This window comes from Falco peregrinus, chromosome 7 (genome assembly GCF_023634155.1).
Source record: "Falco peregrinus isolate bFalPer1 chromosome 7, bFalPer1.pri, whole genome shotgun sequence".
Classification (NCBI taxonomy): domain Eukaryota; kingdom Metazoa; phylum Chordata; class Aves; order Falconiformes; family Falconidae; genus Falco; species Falco peregrinus.
In genome coordinates this window covers 25,680,188-25,700,756 of record NC_073727.1, presented here as the reverse complement: position 1 = coordinate 25,700,756, position 20,569 = coordinate 25,680,188, and the positions used below count along the sequence as shown (strand labels likewise).

Here is a 20,569-nt window from a genome sequence, read left to right as displayed (position 1 = left end):
AAATGTAAAGTAATGTAAGGGAGAGATTGCATTTTTGTCTGTACCAGGTTGTCTTGCCCACACACATTTGGAAGGGTGAATAAGTAGAAAATGTTTCAACTGCCCAGGCTTCCCATCACATTTACATTTATAGTATTGCTAAAAAGGCAGCTAATTTGTCTTTAATCTCGGAAAAACAAAAGTACGCAGCTTGAACCACCTTTCCCAACAACTTTTCTAAACAATTCACCTCTTACAAACCCATCCTGCCCAAGAAATACAGAGGAATAAGTGGGTCTTGAACTGGAGACCAGTTCAAAACATTTTGAAGGCTGGAAAGAGAGAATACAAGGCACGGGACCAGGGCCATCCCACGTGAGAGCTGAAGCTCAGTGCTGGGCCAAATCCACAGCTGCTACGAGTTGTCCCGGTTCCACTGACTGTTTAAGCATGGCAGTCTCTACAGACTGAGAGTGCCAGTCATCAGCAGTCTAGTTTGGGGGCTGCTAACCAAAATGCAGGCTCTGGACCAGATCTTTCCAACGAATTCAGATGCACAGCTCGCCGTATGGTCGGAAAGGTCTGCATGCCCACCTCTGGTGGCAGAAGCAACAAAATAGGTTGTGTGTGTCTGTGTCTGTGTCTGTGTGCATTGCATAATTCAAAATCCAAATTTAATCCAAAACATTTGGATGGTGGCTTGCCCCACACTTGCTTGGTGGAGCTGGAGAGGCATGCCAAGAACAGCACCAACAGCTGGGGAGCCCGGGACAGTCCGACTCCCAGGCTGGAGGCCCTGCACCTGCACAGAAGCACAATCCAGAGACTGTGCAAGTAAAAAGGATCCTGTTTTTTAAATCAGCTCTGGAGGCAGCTGAGGTTTGCCTCAGTGAAGGCAAAGAAGGAGGTAGTTTTCAGCCCATGTTCCAGGCCACCCCTCCTACCAGCGCTCTGCAGGTCATTCATTTCTTGCAGCATTTTATTCCAGTGGCCACTGGGAAGCATTTGGCAAGTCATTGCTGTTTTACCGGTGGGAGCTCAGCTTAACCACACCTGACAGCAGTGAGGCAGGGACTCGGAGTGTTTTAATGTACAACTGTTACTGTTCATTCGCCTTTCAGCACTGCTTGCAACCCAAGATTTCATTTTAGCTGGTATAACACGCTTGCATCGTTAACAACAATTACCAGTCACTGTTCCATTTGTATTTCTCTTGCTAATTAGATCCACTCTGACAATCTGTATGGCCCATAAACCTAACCCCAAAAGGAGTATCTTCCCACAGTGAACAGAATGCAATATGAATAATCAGTTTAATAATTGTATTTGACTTAGCTTCTCAACACCAACATGTTTATCAAAGGCTGCCAGGGTTCCCTGGTGGGAAAGTCCCACTCTCCTCCTGGCTGCTCTCGCGAGAGGGGCCGGAGCCCTCTTGGCTGCTTTGCCAAACCTGCAAATGCCGTGTGGGTCTTACACAAGCTTTAAGAGCTTCCACTTTTAATTCTTGCGGTTTCGCACGGGCATCCAGCTCTTCTCTTTCTTATTTACTCTCCTCTCACGCTATGCCTTTCCCTCTCACCCCTCTCTTTAGACAGGCATCAGCAATGGAGACAATATTAGCTCCTAGAGAAGCTAAAGAAATTCAGAAAAGCAACCACACAGTGCCCATAAATAAAGTGTCTCCGTAAAGGGCACGTCCCTGCAGCCCAGTTTGACAGCCCCGAGCACCTCTGCTTCCCTTGCTGGCCTGAGTATTTGGGCAACAAACCTGGGCTGGAGGCCATTCTTAGCAACTTTCTGGGCCTTATCTGCCCCCAGCAACACCCTCTCTCCAACAGTGTCTCCAACGAAGGTGGGGTGGCAGTGTGGCTCCCAGACCCAGGCTGCTCCATTTTGTTCAGGCTTTGTCTGGGCCCCCCCTACAAATTCCCTTCTCCACAACAAATGCAAAAAAACTTCTGGTAATTGCTAGGCAGGGCAATATGTAATTAATTGCTCTGGCTGTGAAACACATAGACAGGCAGTTGCTTTTATTATTTTTCAGTTGCTTTTCCCAGATTTGAGGAAAAATATTAAATTGCACATGACTGCAACCGCTCCTCACGGCATGCCATCGTTGCAGTTGGATCTCTGACGCTATGGCACAGCCTGAGCCTAGCTGCAGCACGAGGTGCTGGTGGAAGGGCTGGTAACCCCCAGGACAGAGGGCAAAACATTGCACCGGGGCTTCATTTGGCACCCAAGCACTAGGAGACACCACGGAGCTGGTCCAGCCTGGCCTTTCCTCCCTCCTCTACCCTACCCCTGCCTATGCCGCTTGCCCCAGGGGTTGCTTTTGCCCCTAATCCAAAGAAAATAAATGTGACCATGCTAGCAGCTGGCAGCAATGTGGACTGGCTTTAGGCTAGAGCTGCCCTGTGTAGGCAGCATTTGGATACTTGAGCCCATGACTGCAGGAGGGGGTCTGCTCTATCAAATTCCATCCCCATCACTGCTTGCATGTGCTGCAGGACCTTCCTGTGGTCTCCCGGGAGAGAGGGTCTCCAGTCCCCAGGTCCCCCTTGCAGCCTTTCTCTGTAGCTGTTGTGCTGTTAATGCACCTTTCCCAAGAGGAGGGACAGAAAGCGAGTTGATCTGGGCTGTGTATGTTGGCACTTATATTTCCTCATCTCAACTGGAAATAGATGCAACATTAAGGATCAAGCTGGCAGCACACAACTCTTCTATGACTAGCTAATGCTGATTTTTCTTTTTCCTCGGTTATTTTCCTAACTGATTCACTCTCTCTTAATAGCAAAAGCCACCTCTGACACTGGTTTTCACCTGCACGACTCTCTGTCTTTTACTTGAATGTCATCCTCCTTTTATTACAGCTGTACTCAAGGTGCCCCGCTCGTCCTGCCTGGCCTGCAAACCACCTCTGTGCCAGCAATGCGTCACGGCTTTGTGCAGCACATTTCATCAGCACAATGCTTGCATGGGCCAGGAGCGTGCTATTAATGCAAACATTAAAACAAAATTAGTCCCCAAACTCCCATCTCAAGAACTCTCCCAGCTCCTCCTGGCCAGAGATCTCCACCCTCAGCACTCAGTATCTCCTCTTCCTACCAACGATGCAATTCCTCTGCTAATCTATTTTGTCTCCAACAACATCGGTTGTTTCACACTCGACATCATAGCAAATACATTAAAGTAGTCTAGATAAAGGAAATCTGGCAGATATCACCTGTCTGGAAAAATAATTGTTTTATCAAAGAGAATCATCGAGGTAGTCTGGCGGGATGTACCTTTAGTTGCATTTCATACCATTTTTGATGTGCCTTTGCATTTTTAATTAACCTTCAAGGCATGTTCCAAAGCCCCGCATACCAGTGAGGTCAGAGTTACAAGGGCGATGGTTGGCTGGATTATTTTTTAACCCTGCACAACCAAACACATTGTAATGGATATTCCACAGCCACAGGGTCCCTCACTGACTTGACAGATGTGTAAGAACAGTTGCTGTTAGTGCCATCTCACATGTTGGTCTTTCCAGAATGCCTGGACAGGCATGACCTGCCCCCGCAAGAGGAATGCAGCCTGCTTTTTGGAGCACAGTTGCGATTCCATTTCCATACCCCCTGTTCCCATTAACCAGCCTGCTTTTGCCCCTAGGATTTGTCTTCCTTAAATGAGAACAGAGGTAAAATACTCCTTTGATTTTAGGCCATGCCTAGATCATCTTTAATCTCATTTACTGCACAGCAGCTTGACTCTGCTTTTCTTCCTCTCCTGCATTGAGTTTTGAAGACGTTTTACCCAGTTTTTCTGGAATACTTTGCAAGTTTCTGCTCAGGCTTCCTTTTGACAATTATACTGATGTTTCTTGACCTCTGAATGACTGGGTCCTCTTTCTGCAGCCTGTGAACCCTTGCAACTTCCTAACAGCCTTCCTGAGGCTCCCCAGGACTAACCAGAGAACTGAGTGCCACCAACACATGGAGCAAGCAGGCAGGCTGCGGGATCCCTCACCTCCATTCCTGTGCCTCCCCAGCATTCAAGCCTCCACCTTCTCCACTTGAGCCAGCTTTGCTGAGGAATATCACCCCGCTTACATCAGTTTGCCCGTTGGCAAACCGAGCCTCAGAAGCATACACATTTGTGTTTATTCCCCTGTTTGCTTCAAACAGTGAAGCTACTCAGTTCAAAGCTCTGCTTTGTGACTACATCCCTAGTAACTTAATTGCACATCAAAACATCAGCTTGTATGAGTTCACTGATGAAGGCATTTGTTGGTTGTCAAATCCAAGAATATCTGGGCCCTACCATCTCTAGCTCGAAGTATCGTCGAGTAATGCAGTCCCCTCAGATTGCCAGAGCACTGAACGAAGACATGTATAATTTCCAAAAGAGTTTTTATCTCAGCCAAAAACATGAGCAGCAGCTAAAGGAACAAAGACAAAGCATATTTCTGACTCCACAGCTTCGCTCCTGCTGAGTGTCAGAGACCATATGTGACCATCAGAAGTACAAAAGCTTCTCAGCAAAATGTTGCCAGAAACTTTTATGCTGGCAAGTGCATGGTTATAAGCCTGAGGTGTTCTAAGGCACAGTGGAAAATGCTCCTCGCTACCTGGAGGACAGAAGCAGGCAAAGTCCAAATGATGTCAGAGAAGATTCTCCTCAACTGATCTCTCCAGTGCAGATGAAGTGCATGTTGCATCCTCTGCACAAAGGACTGTCTGGCCTTGCCTGCATGAGGCTGGGATCAGTGTCAGGAGTGATTCTCTCAAGACCTGCTGTTCATTTAATCTAACCTTGTCAATTACCTCTGCCCTCCAAATCCTGCTGGATGTGTCAGCTTAACAGCTGAAGAAAAATCATTTCTCCTCCCAAGAGCAGACACACTGCAACTGTTGTCAAGAAGGAGAATTTCTAGATTCTTGTTTTCTATTTGGTTACACTTCTGAAAATATTTTTGACAGTGACAGCAGTTCTTTGGTGCCTGAGATGGGAAGCTGGGCCATTAGGATGGCTGCTGATGGTTTGGGTCACCAACAGCTCAGCAGACCATTCCTGCTCAGTTTGAAGGGGATGCACAAAAATCCCCTACGGGTAGCTCCCTGCCTGGCAGAGCATTTTCCGGGCCAAGGAGAGTGAGAGAAAGAGTTTGGCCATAGAAAGAAAAGGTTTTCAGGCAAAACCACAAGCAGTGTTGTTTTCAGACAGAGTGGTGGGTAGCCCCAGGCTGCCCAGGCCAAGGGATTTGGTGGCAGAAGGACAGGCAGGAGCCAAACATCCTTGTCTCTTCAAAGCAGGTGGTTTTTTTCTTCTCATTCAGCCACTGCCCTGCTATTTTGAGACCAAGCCACGTGCCAGAGGACTGGATCACGACTTCAGCCCAAAGGAGCCACAGATACCCCCTGAAAATGTATGAGGACTGAAGAAGCTGTGAAGCCAGTTCATGCACCATGCAGCACGCCCTTTAGGATGCTACAGGACAGCAGTCAAATAAAGTGTGTAAGAGGTCACTGTTGTGCTGAATCCTGGCCTTAGCAGGGCCAGCTCCACGTCTCGTTCTGCGCTCAGCAGCCAGATGTGAAACAGCAATTACATTGCAAAATGTCGTGGGACTACTGGTGAGCAAGGAACATGTCAATATTGTCTTCTGGTTGCATCGAGTCATGATGATTTTGCTTGACTGCATGCGTGGATGAAACAACGAGAACACAAACAGACGGGGCCGGAGCTTGCCCGTGCACTACTTTTATCTTCCTGCATTTCCAATGCACCCATCACAGCAGCGTCTAGGTGATAAGTCCATCTCTTTACAAAACAGGAAGACCGTGGGCTGGCTGGCTTCTTTGATGAGCTATAAATTACATGGGCTTTACCTGGCTGCCAGCCTGCGCTGTATGCTAGGTAAGGCAGGCACTAATGGAGGGTGCTGGGGTGGCCAGCGATAGGATAATTACTGTTATTGCATTAGGAGAGAACAGCTGAGACTTAAGAGCTAGAGGGAAAAAGAGTCCCAGGAAGTGGAGCACCGAAGGCATTGCTAGCTGCACGCACACAAAGGCGACCGACCTATAAATAATCCGACCTCTTTGTTCCAGTAAAATGGCACAAGAATTAAGACCCCAGTTCAGGAAGGAACTTGAAATGCATGACTAAACTCCTCGGCATAGCTGAGCAGACCTATTGACACCTCCGGGGCCCAAAGGCATTTCTGCTTTGTGAGCCTTTGTGCTCACCTGGGAGAGTGGCTGCTGGAGGTGTCCCACTGGCAGAGCTGCTCACCAGGGGCTGTGGGCTGCGTGTGTGTCAGGTTAATTACTGCAGGTAAATGAGCGAAAGCACCCTGCGAAATTTTGAGTGGGACTTGTCAAGAATACCTAGAGTTCAGTAAAGTACTCTAAGTTACAGAAAAGTTAAAGAAAGAAACCTCTGTTAACCTGTTACCTGATAGCAGTCAGCAACTTGAAAACAAAAAGCTGACGTGTAAAACAAAAGTATTAGGTACGGTGTTAGAACATAAGCCTAACAAATGTAGCCCAGAAATTTCCCAGTAAAACAAACTCAAAACAAAATAGGGAAAAAAAAAAAAAAAGACGTAAGCCAGCAGCAGGGCAGGTCATCTCCAGGTTATCATCACCCTGCATGTATACCATCTCACCTTTTGGGAGAAAATCCACCCAAAAATGTGCTTGTTCAAATGAAAAGGGTTGTCATCAGGCTCTGAAGGTCCTTGGCAGCCTCGATAAAGTAGAACTAGAGCCACCTGTGAAAAAAACATAAAGGCTCTGACGGTTGCCTGAGGTGGGGAGTAGCACCATTTATAAATATTTTTTTCCCTAGCTGTTGATCAGAGACTTATAAAAATTATATCTGAAAATTATTTGCAATTATAAATAGATCATAAACTCTTCCTAGCGCTTCCTATTTATCTTTGCAGTAGAGAGAGTAAATAACAATTCTCCTCATGCAGGAGGTGGTGAGCAAACCTGGAGAGAGTGCCTGACCGACCCAGCACCAGCCAGCCCACCACCAGCCCCTGGCCCTCCATGACTGAGTTCCACAGAAGGTACGTGTGTCCCAGGGAAGACATATACCGGGTGGGTTTAAGAGCCATTTTGTTGCTGTGGGGATGAGTAACAGGATTTGGTAAGCATCTTTGAGCCCAGTGGGGTGTCAGGCTTGGTTCTGTGCCACTGGGTTAGCAGCTGGCTGGAAAAGCAATAATCCAGCAGCTTTTTCTGAGGTGAGGGGGAAACAATAGGATGCCAAGTGGTCTGCCAGAAAGTTTGCAGTGGCCGTTTGGGCAACTGCAGGAGGTCCAGCCACTCTCATTTGTGCTGTGACCACCTGGAAAGCAAGGAGCATTCAGGCGTGTACCCATCCCTTTTGCCTGCACTGTTTTCCAATGTACCCAGGGACACTGAGTGTGAATAAAGAGACACATTCTGCTCATATAACTACTTATCCTAACCCACAGCACCTTTCCACCTCACCCGCTTTCCCCATGCCTCGCACGTATACATAGCCCCTACAGCAAGCACTTTAAAAAGACTGGAATCGTAACCCAAGTTTGCATTATAATTCTTCCTATGCAGCTTAGTTGTTAGTTACCATGGAGCAATTAAGAACTAACAGGTCTAGCAGACACAGCCGGTGTTTTCTGGTTGCTTTTTCCAAGCTCCCAGAACCATTTTGGCTGATCCCCTGGGCGGCGCTCAGCCTTGTCACAGAGTATTATACGGCAGAAACTCTGCAGCCCAATATTCTGCAGTCACAAATTGCATGTGTCCTGTGTTTATACTGTTTCATGCTGGAAGCCATGATGTTAAAAGCTGTTTCTCATGCTCCTCCTGTGTACATCGCCCTAGCGTCCCAAAGAGCCGCCAGGCTGCAGAAGAAGCCAAGAGGCAAAGTCCATCTTTTTGTTCTGGGGTAGTGCAGTGCCTGGCACGGCTACTCCTGTCCCTTACTCAGGGCACAACCATCTTTGAAATAAATAAAATTGAGGAGAACATCTTCGGGCTCGTATTTGGTGCCTGTATTCTAATGCTGCTTGACATTATATAAACCATATGGATTGGTACGGTAGTTATTTTGACTCATCTGTTTAACAATAATTTAATTTTAATCAATATTTGTTTAACTTACCAGCTAGACAAAAGCTCCCTAATTTCTTCATCTGATTTAAATGATGTTCCCTGACAGAATGAAGCTAGACTGGGTAAGACAGTACAAGCTGTACTGGTCTACAGTCTGCGTCTCTTTTGACAAGTCCTGTGACTGTCGTAGAGCCAAGACACATCTTACACCTCACAGACAAACTGGGACCGTGTGTGGCTGTATATCCTGGGACAAGAAGCCAAGGAACACACCAAAACAATGTGTTGACACAATAATTAGCATATTGATTCTCAACCCAAATTACCTCTTCATACATTGTGAAACACTTGAGAGTTTCAGAGGACTTCAGAGGAGCCTGCAGTTTCTTACAGGCACCACAACAATTAAACACGTCTGCAGTTGTATTATTAAAATACATTTCTGGGTGAAGGCTCATAGAGACATGAACATTGTGCAGATAAAAATGTATGGGATACATCTACCTGATATTCTGCTCCCCACCCCCACAGCCCCCCCCCAAAAAAAAAACCAACCAAAAAAACCGCAAACCCACCATGCACCACAAATTACATTCCTGAAGGACCTTTCAGGCTATGGGTACTTTAGGCCTTCCTAGATGAACTTTTTGCTTTTTCTTTGAAGGAAATGGTCTGTACCTTGTATCACCTCAGCCTCACGTCAAGGCAGAGAACTGGCTGCAAGCTGAAGGATTGAATCCCAAAGTTTAATCTTAGCCCAGTACTCCACTTGTCTGGAAAGAAAAGTTCGTTTTAGCAAAACCTAAAATAGACTGGCTTTCAGAGGAACTAATTTTTCAAGCTCAGTCACAGCAAGTGCAGGGGAAAAAATGAACCGTTACATTTACATACAGTGGAGTCACACAGAAACTCTGATCCTGAAGTCAACATGTGGAAAAGCTTAAGTGAAGCAACGCTGTAACTTGCTGCCCAGATTAGTTCATACCCAGCTCTCACTGCCAACATTTAAAAAGTCTTTGTGAAATGCTAAAGTGTAAAGGGTAGCGCTGGCTCTCAAGTCCAAAGTCAACTGATACTAGGAAAGGGTGCAATAATTTTATGACCATTAACAACATGAACAACCCTGTGAGCCAAGACAAAAAATTGCCAGCCCTTGTGCCACAGAAAGGCCTAGAATCACCCCTGTAAGGAGAAAAAGTCCCCCTCCCTCCACAAACATACTGCTGGGTTGTAAAAATCAGCTACCTAGCTAAACTGCAGGCTGAGGCAAATCTCTTCCAGAGACAAATCTGACACCTTGGTTTAAATGTAGATACATCACAGCAAGGTGGTGAGTCCTACAAAAGAGAGCCTCTTCATCACACTGAAGTATTAGGAACAAGTCACCATCCTCTAATGGAAGCCCCTGAGATCCACCAAGAAGACCAGAGCTCATACAGGATGCCTTTTCCCTTTCCTCCAGCAATGCTCTTTGTATCCTCTTCACCTAGATGTTGCCAAATGCTAGTCTTAATGGAAAACACCAGCTTGCAAGCATATTCAGGTAAGTCTTTGGAGTGGTGGGGGTGGTGGAGTTGGAAAAGGTCATGAAAAGTCGCAGACCCCCTCTGAAGAGCTCAAGGGAATAGGAGACCAATGAAGAAATTCCATCTTCTTCGACGGCAGTCAGGTCAGTTTAGGATTTGTTCAAGCTTGGTTTTCTACAGAAACAAGTCATACAAGGTGAGACACTCCCTGTACAGAAGTGCTTGAAATCGCTGGCTGATTTTGGTCAAGCACAGCAGGACATGAGGATCTATGTGATCACCCTGTTCCCATGAGTTTTCATGCAAACGTTACCCTTTCCTGTACAGGGAACATGTATGTTGTACAGGGAGGCATGACCAGAGGGTCAGGGGTCCCGGCAGGGGACATGGAACAGCATATAGGTATTTGTTCCCCACAGCTGAGGAGCAACTGATTACAACCTGAATGATGGGCTACACCTGCTCTGAGACCAAATCCTGGCCCCTGAGCAGGCACAACCAGAAATGAGGGGAGGTCCCAGCCCCGGGGCGGGGGGGTGAGTGGCACCATTTGAAATGGCTTTCACTCTGGTCTAAGTGCAATCCAGCTCCTCCACTCTGAGTCCTGGCTGTCGGTGCGAGCTGCCAGCCTTGAAAGCTGCCCATAATGGCAGGCTTTCTGAGGGAAAGGGAAGGGACTGGATAAAAAGGCACCTTGGGTCTTCGAAACACAGCAAAGGTGTCCAGCTTGGTTCAATAGCCTTTTACGGACTCAATAAAAGGTTAATCAAATCATCCTCAATGAAAGCAAGTTTGGCATCCCTGTCCCTGGGTTAGTAGTAACGCAGAATCCTCACAGAGTTTCTTACAATTGATGCTATTATTCAGGAAAGGCCTTGAGTACAGTCCTACAGGGGGGTCCTAAAAAACCCACCCCAAACCCAAAAGGCTGCATGGGCAGAACAGTGATAGACATTTGCATTTTTCCTGCCTGTGAACGTAATTCCTGCAGTTAGCACTTTATCAGAACTAATTTAATTCACTTTCTCATTTAAACTACAGGCAAGTGAGTTCAAGTAGGTTGCCTTAACATAAAGGACGTCTTTTAACCCAACTTTTGCTCCTGTTCACCCCACCCCCACCCAATGTTATTAAATGGCTTGAAACATGACACAAAAAATACATGCCTTATCGTATCTGTTGGCTTCTCTCACTACAGCAGCCCTTATCAAAATTCAGCAGCCCTATTAATGCAGTCCCCTGCAACCAGCAAGAAAAAGTAGTACTCCACAGGCCTCTGATCCATCCCTTCCCAATGCCATAGGCCATTTCTAGATGCTGAATAAAGTGCAGGAGCTCTTTTTACACCAGCAGTTTGCTCTGTTACATCTGGTCCGCATGCCTGTGGTCCATAGCTCTCACAGCTCACCCTGTGGCAGAGCCCTGGGCTGCTGATCTAGCACCAAGCTGCCCCTCCTTGGGATGCAGCTGCTGGTTGCCCTGTCACTGTCACACCGGGTACCTTCCTATGGTGCAGCTGGGAGAGCCCTGCGCTCATGCCCTGTGTCTAGCATTTCAGTTTAGGGGAAGGTTTATCTGCATAAACACTCCTAAATACAAACTGCTCTGAAGAGATAGCATAGACTTGCCTTAATCCTATACTGTATTCTCCAGAAAGGTGGTGGAATAAAGTGCCAGCAAACCAGTTCTCATGAGCTGCCAGAATTTTTGTAGAAAACAACTGCAAAGACACAAACCTACAGAGGCTACTGCAAGGAGCAGGGCTTCAGGAGTCAAACTACGCAGGAACCGGGAGCTGGACATCCCCACTGGGCACTAAATTTGACTTACAAACAAGAGAAACTGAGACCCCAGCAGCTCTATCTCCACTCTTTTTGGTAGAGTTGTTTGCCATGTTTCAGTCCTCATTGCATATATTGACAATCCCTTTACTAACTGCTTTCTTTGGGTTATTTTCAGTTCGTGGGTTGCTATACTTCATTTAAGATTCCCAAGAAATTACAAAATAATGTAAACAAATGTTTTCAAAACTTGTTGCATCTCCCCTTGTTCCCTCTTGAGGAACAGAGGAGGATGGGACCCGAACGTCGTGGAGATGCTGTACTTGGTCTTAGCCAACAGACTGAGAAACAGGGTGGGTAAAAACAGACAGAGGGAGGAAATTGCAAAAACACCAGTGAAATCTTTACCCATGATATTTTGGGTTAGTTGGGCAGGCAAGGTTGGCAGAAGGTGATGGGGATGACTTCTCCACTTTTACTCCACATGAAGGCAGGCTTGCAAGGAGGAAGCCTGTGCTCTGCAAATGCCTCTTGGGAAGAGTTTACTCTGGGTGAGAGAGGTTATGGGTGGGTTTGGGGGCACCCACAGCACCTCTGCAAAGCCAGGGCACCTTTGGCATTTTTGCAAATGTCAGAGTACCCCCAGCACCTCTGCAATGTCAGGATACCCAGGGCACCTCTGCAATGCTGGGGTACCCACAGCACCTCTGCAATGTCAGGGTGCCCAGCTGAGCTCAGGAGCAAGCAAGCCCAGGGAGGCCCCACCACTGGTCTATGCCTGGGGGACTCCAGACCAGGCAAGTTAGAATCAGTTGCATACATATAGTAAGGGAGTTAAAATCATAGAATGGGTTGGGTTGGAAGGTACCTTGAAGATCGCCTGGCTCAACCCCCCTGCCATGGGCAAGGACACCCTCCACCAGACCAGGTTGCTCACAGCCCCATCCAGCCCGGCCCTGAACACTTCCAGGGATGGGGCATCCACAGCTTCTCTGGGAAACTTGTTCCAGTGTCTCACCACATTCACAGAAAGAATTTATTCCTAATATCTGGTCTGAATTGAAACAATTTGATGAGTTCATCTAAGAGGCTACAAGCTCCAAGACTTCCCCGCCCGCCCCCCTCCCCTTCGTCTTTAATTAGATAGACCACCTATGTCCTGATGCATTCTAGCCTGCTAGTAAAACTTTGGAGATGCACTCTGCTGGGTCCTTGCTACAGCCAGAGGCAAGGAAGGAGAGCGCCCTTTCAGCTGGAGAAGGCCCTGCCATCAAGTCATACAGCAGGAGAGAAGCTAAAATGCAACGCAGCAGCCACAAAGTTTCACCATGCAGGGTCCCTTTTAGCACGCCTGAGCAAGTCCTTTGTCATGGGTCACAGCCACAGAGCAAATAATCTAGTTTCTTCTAGCAAGCATGGGCTGCCAGTGACAAAGAATTATCTTTTCCACTATCGTAATGGCGTACAATTAACAGTATTTAAATAGATTTTTTCAGCCTGGAAAATGCAGTAGTTTTACTCTGTTTGTAATAAAGCAAAAAAAGTAGCAAACAGCAACACGTGATTTTGCTTTACAGATAATACAGTTCAGCAGAAAAATTGATTTTATTCTAGAGGTAGCTTAAACACATTCACTGATTTTGTTTAATATGAGCTAAAAAGTCCCAAAACGTGAAATGTCACAGCCCTCTCCTCCCAGCTAGAATCTACTCTTTTGTGATCCCTCAACTTAGAAAGTTAGTTAGCCCTGCTGCAGTTCCTCTGGTTCCTCCGTCTCAGATCCAACCATCAGGTGCCAGCCTGCTTCTGCAGCCCCGCCAGTCACAGCCTGTGGGGGACCAGAGGCAGGCAAGGGGGTGTTAGCAGGGTCCCTAGGGGCCGGGTTTTTCCCCTAAGGCTTCACGGCCCTCTTGCAGGGCTGACAGGTCAGGTAGGGAAACAGAATCTCCACGTACAACATCTGTCGCAAGACAGAAACTGCAAGCCATGGTTGCTAGCTGTGAAAAATTGTCCAGGGAGAAGGTTTCCCTCTTACAAAAACATACCTCCTGATCATCCTGTGGAAATCGTCCTTGCCCTTGCTAGTGCTGCCACCCCTCAGCTTTTCAGCTCAACCTTTGACTTTATTAAAAACTTTTAGGAATGCCTCCACACCAGGCTGCCAAGCAGTGTCAGCCTTGCTGCCTTTCCTAAAATGTGCAGTTTCAATTAAAGGAAAAGAAACCCCAAAACCCTACCCTAGCTTCACAGTATTGATGCAAATGGTTTAGGCTTTACTGGGGCTTATCAGACATAATTTTTGCACTCACACTGTTGGATTATTGTTCTTTAATGTACTGTTTGGAGATGTTGACATATAAAATCATAAAATGTTAGCAGATCTTCCTCGTAAGTATTTAATCCTCATGCACAGAAAAGCAGAGAAGTTCATACTTCCCTGTTTCATTTCTCTATTCCAACATCATTCTCCAATGCCTGCAGAATTATTACAGATAAGAAAGAATCATTCCACAGTTAAATAAAAGTACATATGCTTTTTGTAGGAAAGGTGGAAAAAGAGGCATTTTCATATTGCCTTTAAGAACTTCCACCGGTGCAGGAATGGGTTAAATTTGGACCAGTGAGCTAGAGCTCAAAAACGGGTATTGCCAAATCTGTTCCCTTCTTCTAGACTCTAGTTTGCATCAAGTTGAACATGAAAGCAATTTCTTAATATTAAACCCCCCACCTGGCACAACTGCAATTTGAAAGGTGTAAATTGCTAAACAAGTTTGTGGGGAGACACTTATTTAGCTATTAATGTAGGTAATCACAGGTTCTCAGTGCCCTCTATGTGAAACTGTTCTGTTTCTTACCATCTGTTCACATGGTCATCGTCAGGGCAATTAGAGGTGATAAAGAAAACTGGAAAAGAAAACTTCGCAAAACTTTCAGCTCAGATGTATACAAGCCACCATGTCTGCCACATAAGCATCCCGTCCACAAAAATACACCCTTGCTTGTGGTGAATATAATTTTCCTGGGGAAAAGGAACAAACCCCTCTAGCCAGCCACCTTACTAGGATTTTATCGTTGTTTTCAAGGGGTGATTTAGCCGTGACTGGGGAGCAGGCTCTTCAGGAGCCACGCACACATCATGGATTGCACAATGCACATAAAGCATGATAATGTCATTACCACACCTCTGTTTTTTTTAAATATACTTCCTTCTGGTTTTAGGTTGGGTCCAGTTATTCATGGGGAGCACCCAGCTCTGCACAAAGAATCCTTCTCCAAAGCATGCAGCCAGCAAGGAAGGCCAAGTTTTATTCAGGGATTTCCCACCAGATCTTCAGATCAGATCTCTTATTTTCTCAGCAAAATGTGGCACATCTTCTTTGCATGTTCTACTGTGGAGGAATGGCCTTCATTAAACCGGTGAAGGTAAGCCACCTCCACAAATGCCACTACACCAAGACATAGCAGCATAAAAATCGAAGTTTAAATGTACCATGAAACAAATAATCCCGATTAATCCCAGCAGCCCCTGACAGTCCCTTACGGCACAGGGTGGCAGGGACCACCCATCTCCTGTGGTCACTGACCATCCCAACAGCCTGGGGACTGGCCCTGAGGCCAGGTATGGCACCTTGTCATCAGCAGGGCGCAAGGGATGGGGTGCAGGGTCTGCGGTCCCATGGCATGCCAGGAGTCCTCAACAACCCACCAGTCCAGCCAGGCAGAAGTCAAACAAGAGGCAAGCTCGAGGCAGCCCTCTGCGCCATGCTTGTTTGCTCTCGTTTTCCTCAGAGCCCCTGCGCTGCTCACCCTACAAACCACCAGTGCAAATACAAGGGAGCAAGAGACTAATTTATCGCTATTTGGAGGAAACCGCTCTAGTTTCACTTATAGGTCAGGGCAATGGTAGACAAAAAGGCAACAACGACAAGGAGAGACCCTGGCAGGTTTTTCTCCAAGCCGGTGCTCTGGGCAGGGCAGGCAGATAGGATCTGCAGCACCCTAAATCAACCCGGGGCAAAGGGAGAAGAGAAAGGGATTGTGAAATGAACTGTAAAATAAACGTCTAATGTAAACATCAAACACACATTGGTTTGTTTTTTCTGTCTGGGAGCCCAAGTCTGGTACAAGTTACTGTCTGGCTACACTGGGACCCTGTTGGGGGTGGGGTGAGGTTACTGCTGGCCCCATTGCACGTGAGGAGGCATCGGCTGCTCTTCCTTGCCAGCAGGAGAGGAGGCTGATCCCACCATGAGCATCCCTGCTGTCTCCTGGCAAAGCCCATCATGCACTGTCTCAGGTGCCTAAGCGTCGCCCACAGTTGCCGGTACAGGCTTGTCTGGCTCCTCCTCACCCAGGGGGACGTCCTCCCAGACACCAGCCTTGGTAAGCTGGCAGCAGCAACAGGGACGCCCCAAACAGCTTCAGGCTGCCTCTTTCTCCAGGGCCTGGGTTTTCTGATAAGCAAGTGCTCACCCAAAGCTGCCTCTCCTTGCCGTGCCTCCTGCATCCCTGCCCGTGCCAGCCCTGTTGCTCACAGTCAGTGGGGCTTTGCTGCTTGCATCTTCTTCTGGTCCAGCTCGTTGTCCCTGCTGGGATGCCCAACACATGTCCTCAGCAGGGGAAGGTGGCCACCTCTGAAACAAACCTTACCTGCCTTCTCACCTGAATTTATACATCTGGTCCTTCAGATTTGCAGGCATCCACCCACGGGAGGGGTTGAGAGATGCTGGAGCATGTTGGTGCCCCATGAGGAGCACTTTCTGCACTGGTTTTCATCAGGAAAAGGAAACCTATGGGGCAGGGCATCTTCTCAGAGCTTTGAGTCTCACCAGGAACAAGACAGAGCTACTTCTGTTTGTAGCAAGATAACACCTGGAGAACAAATTGGGACAACATGCAGCTTCTCTGGAGGCAAAGGGAGAAGCTAAAGAGCAGACAGAAACCAAACACCAGACTTCTAGCCGGCGGTTGCACTACATCAATACCTCTCCAGGGTCTGGGGCACCTCCTGGCTCACGTGTCAACACACGAGACAGCATTACTCAATACCTGTTACATTCAAACAGGGAGAAAAGATAACAATTTTCTACTGTACATAAAGACCTGTGCCTCAGGTAGGAAAGGGCAAAAGGCTCTGTACTTTTTGGTTTGGTTTGGTTTGGTTTTAAAGTTGTGTTAATCTCTTTAAGGCAAGTCACAGGAGCATGAGGTTAGAAGGGACCTCAGGAGATCATCCTCCTGCTCTGAAGCAGGGCCAAGGAAAATCTGGGCAAACATTTTGCTCCCAAAAACACCCTTAATGAAGAAAAGTCCACACCTCTAGGAAATACATCAATTACCCTGGTAGCTAAGAGAACATAACGTACATTTGCTGCAGATGAAACACAGCTATGTCCTCTCCTTAGTGGGCAAGAAGGGTTTTATTTTTAGTAGCCTTCTATGTAAAGGGCAGTTTGTGTCCCTTTTCAACCTATTTTAACAAATAAAATTAGCCTTCTCCCATAGGTCCCCATTTTCACTGACTCTGCTCATTCTTGTCGCTCTTCTTCAGGCTGGCTCCAGCATCCCGGGCTGCCCCAGCACCCCAGCGCTGCCGCAGGAGCTCCAACAGCTTCCAGCTCATCACTGCCCACAGCACCTTTGTTCCAGTGCTGATGCTTGTGCCTCACTTGGTGTACACATAGCTGGTCTCTCCTTCCTCAGCATAGTGCCGCGTACCCTCGCCTACTGAATTTCATCTGGTCGACTTTCCCTCCCAGGTCCTTGTGGTGGCACATGGTGGCACTCCTCGTTCTGCACAAGGGCTTTGCTGAGGGCGTGGGGCATGTGCTCTTCAGCTGCTGGGCTGGCTAACACACCAGCAGTCACAGGCTGCTGCCAGCTTTTGGGTTTCCAGGGCCCCATGGCCATGGGCATCCAGCCAAGGCTGGGTGGGGCAGGCAGCATGGGGACCAGGGGGACAAGCGTGGCAGATTAGGCTGACACGAGGAGGATGGGACAGTTGGGAGGGGAGATAGCGTGCAGGTCCTGCTTTAGAAATGCTTGTGACAGCTGATGTTAAAAGTGTCTTGATGGAAAAACAGTTTCTATCTCCAAATTCCTCTTCTGCGGCCACCACCTGTGGTTCTGCCAGGAGGAGGCTGGAGGGGCTGAAAATTGCCACTCAGCCAAAAAGTCTGTGGGACACAGCAGAGAAATCCCCAGGGGGAAGGACTGTTAGCTGATCACCATTTCCCAACAGGAGAGTCTGCATCCCGTAATGCCCGACCAAATAGGGCAGAGGGGATGCCACTGAAGATACTGATTTTTACTGGGGGAAGTCATCTGCCTCCCCTACTCACTTCCACTTTCACCTGTGCCTACAGTTTTATCGTACTTGGAGCCTTGTAGATTATGTGAAGAAGCTGAGCATGTGCAGTACTTTCACTGGGAGCTGTGCTCTGAGCAAGGCTCAGCACACACACAGGGTGCGTGGGGTTACAGGCCATCGTCTGCAGATGACTGTCCCACCTGCGGGGCACGAGGGTCCCCAGGGTTTGTTTCAGGTACTGTTACCAGCCGTTGCAGTGCCTGTGCTGAACACGGACGTGTGCGGTGAGATGTAGGGCTCTGCACACTTTCTCTGGTGTGGCACAGACCCATACTTGGACACACAAAATTTGAGCATAAACTGCTTAAACACAAACAAGGTACTTCAGAAGTTGTAATTACGATTTCAGGTAAGAGGGGGCAGAGGAATGAAATTCCGCTGTATCCATTTCTGAATACATCTCCTTTGTTCAGACCCTTATTACTATCTTACATTCCAGGTGCCAAATTCAACCCACCTTTAACATTTCCAGTACATCTTCATCCTGAGACTCCCGGCACATGGGTGATGTCTGAGGTGAGGTCAGACCAAAAAGAAATGTGTGTGGGCTCTCTGTGTGTCTAAAGATAGGTTAGGCAAGTCATCTTTTCATGGTCTTTCCTCAACCATGAGATCATCCGATCTTTCCATATGATAAATTTGACCTTTAAGTTAGTCCTGAAATGCTGAACATACATGCTACAGAGGACTATCAATTATAGTGTAAAAGAAACCAATACGCCTTTTGTTAGTTTATGGATGAGGCAATCAGGACAGAATGTTCAAATGCTGTTAACCGTCAAGAGGAAAAGTTAGCAGATTCTTGACACACTGAAATAAAGAGAATCAGAATTTTTCAATTTTATTTTGCAGATTACGGCCCAGGGAAGTATTACAGACACAAGGGCCAGTGCTGCCAGAGGGCAGGCACCATGGCCAACTCCGTAGGTGATTGTTCTAGGCTGCACCTAGGCCATATGAAGCTACTTCACAATATCCATTTCTCACAGAAAGCCTTAGCAGAGCATGAACAGAGACACTTAAAAAGAGTAAGGCATTAATTTCCCCCCCCATTCATTTAGCTGTAGCGGTTTGTTCTCAAGTGGTGGGCCCGTGCCCCTTTGAGCAGCCATACCTGGTAAGAGGCGCACAAACCATTTGTACTTACTCTCAGGTCTGCATGTCCTGACCTTAGCAGATCCTTGAATACAGCCACCAGTTTACATTGGCTGCAAACTTGCTATTCCGCGTGAAGCAATGTTCCAGGTTTAGCCTGTGTTAGGAAAAGGTGGCTGACACAGCTAGACCAGCAAACCGTGTCTTCAGACTCAGATGTAGCTTGAAGCAGAAAAAAAAAAAAAGTGCTTCTTGCCGGTATAGCTGGAGTGGAGTAAGTTGTACTGGCAATGAGCCCTTGCCAGATAACTGTGTTACCTGGGCTTCTTGCTTGTATAAAAACATCATTAAAAATTATTGTATCCACAACCAACATTACTGACCCCACAAACGTTACAATACCTGGCCTTAGAAAAACAGAGAATGTAAGAAAAGACAGAGAAAGGAGAAAAAAAAAGACAAATACTTCTTTTCAAAGAAAGGCTCATGGGGATCAGAAGTTCTGAAGACCGCTGCTGACAGCAGTGGGAAGCACCTGGGACTTCAGGCGTGGATCGAGGAACAACTGAAGGGCATGAAGGAATGACTCAGGTGCCCCCATGGTACCGTTCGAAGGGTGGCATTTTATTAGGCCTTTTTCATGTGCTGCCTTATTTGCCATTCCTGTATGCTCACATCTCCTGATGTTTTCTCTGCACACGCAGAGAAGCCTGCTCAGATGCATGGCCTGCGAGACAGGTGAGGTGGGAGCCACCCCCCCTGCTAACAGCAACATCATGTCATTGTCCCTAAGGCCCCTTCTCAAGAAGGGAACAAAGCTTTGGTGAGGTAAGGTGAAGAGATCGTGGAAAAGCAAAGATATTCAGGCAGGAGCTTGAAGAGGCTGGAAATGCAGCAACAGAACCTCAGCCAAGTCCCCCAAGTCCCAGCAATGATTCAGGACACTTTCTGCAGATGACTTGTGACCTTGATGCCCTCTAGTGAAAAACAGAGCGAAAGGGGCTCACCCTGAAGTGCCAGTTATGGATGAGATAAAGGGAAACAAGGCTTTGCATTTGTATTACTCCAGGGTAGCTTCCCACATAACCCCTCTTACTCTGTGGTAAGCTCGTTAGCACTGACCCTTCGGTGACAAGAAGGCAGCCCACCTTACCCAGACTGCGGAGCAAACACAACCTGACTGCAAAGCGAAGACCCCCTGTACATCCACACCTGACCTTCCCCTGTGCTACCTTCTCCTTCCAGTTGTGGCCCTAGAGGCAGAAGCGTCAGAGCAGACACCTGAAGGCAGCTGCCTTCCCCAGGAAGAGGCTTTGGTATCTCCTAGCTCTGAAAGCCATTATAATTTTATAATCACTCAGACACAGTAGAGTTTTGACTTAAATTGTGGCTTTACCATAGGAGTCTGCTAGGCCAAGTGACAGCACACAGCAAAAACTTCTGTATAAATGAGACAGCCTTGCCATGAAGTTTGCTTAACAGACACACGCTGAGGTTGATAATATAGTTTGATATTGCACATATGACTCCCAAGAGAAGTGTGAATGACAATGGGTTTCACTAATGAGGAAAAGGACTAAGTTTGGGCATTTTTTTACGTATTTTATAAATTGCTTTTTAAGCACAGACTTTTCTCCAGGGCATTCATCCATGAACTAGTTAATGACGTACAAGCCTGGATAGCCTTAAGTAAGAGGAGCTTGTAGAGATTTAAAATAA

At 47.2% G+C, this 20,569-nt stretch overlaps 1 long non-coding RNA gene across 1 annotated transcript; it reads right to left on the bottom strand.

Moving 5' to 3' along the window:
* Nucleotides 1-13,696: 13,696 nt before the first annotated feature.
* LOC114014021 (uncharacterized) lies at nt 13,697-16,509 on the bottom strand. Its single transcript, XR_008748265.1, has 2 exons — nt 16,048-16,509; nt 13,697-14,774 (listed from the first exon to the last, which is right to left on the bottom strand). It is a non-coding gene; the product is annotated as an uncharacterized LOC114014021 (long non-coding RNA).
* Nucleotides 16,510-20,569: the final 4,060 nt, after the last annotated feature.